The sequence below is a fragment of the Astatotilapia calliptera genome, chromosome 13 (genome assembly GCF_964374335.1).
Source record: "Astatotilapia calliptera chromosome 13, fAstCal68.1, whole genome shotgun sequence".
NCBI lineage: Eukaryota > Metazoa > Chordata > Actinopteri > Cichliformes > Cichlidae > Astatotilapia > Astatotilapia calliptera.
In genome coordinates this window covers 20454977-20455447 of record NC_137434.1, presented here as the reverse complement: position 1 = coordinate 20455447, position 471 = coordinate 20454977, and positions in this window count along the sequence as shown.

The window sequence follows — 471 nt, the reverse complement described above, 5'->3', positions numbered from 1 at the left end:
TCACCAACAAAACTGGATTTATTTTCTCCTTTTCAGACTGTTCACCGTAAAGCCTACAGATGGTTGTCCAAGAAAATCCCAGTAGACCAAATCTCTTAAGGAATGTTTTCACCACCTTGTGCTGATTTGATTGAAAACACTAATTCAATGCTCTTGATGAGTTGTGAGATACAAGTGAAAAGTGCAACAACACAATAACAAATATCTTTAGCAGTGAAGTATGCACAGAAACCATAGCAGGATGTATAAAAACAATGAGAAAGGATAATGCGTTACTGATTTGAGAATTGCATTAAGCGCAGTGAGAATGACTTCTGATTTGAAATTTCTTTATAAATGGATTGCATTAGATCCAAATGAAACTTTGTGGAAAAATGAGATACAAGTCAGGCTCTGACGCACATTTGACACAAAGTCTCAGCATTCCTTGTGACTTACAGTTACCTGACGAATAATAAGTCTCTCCAACTC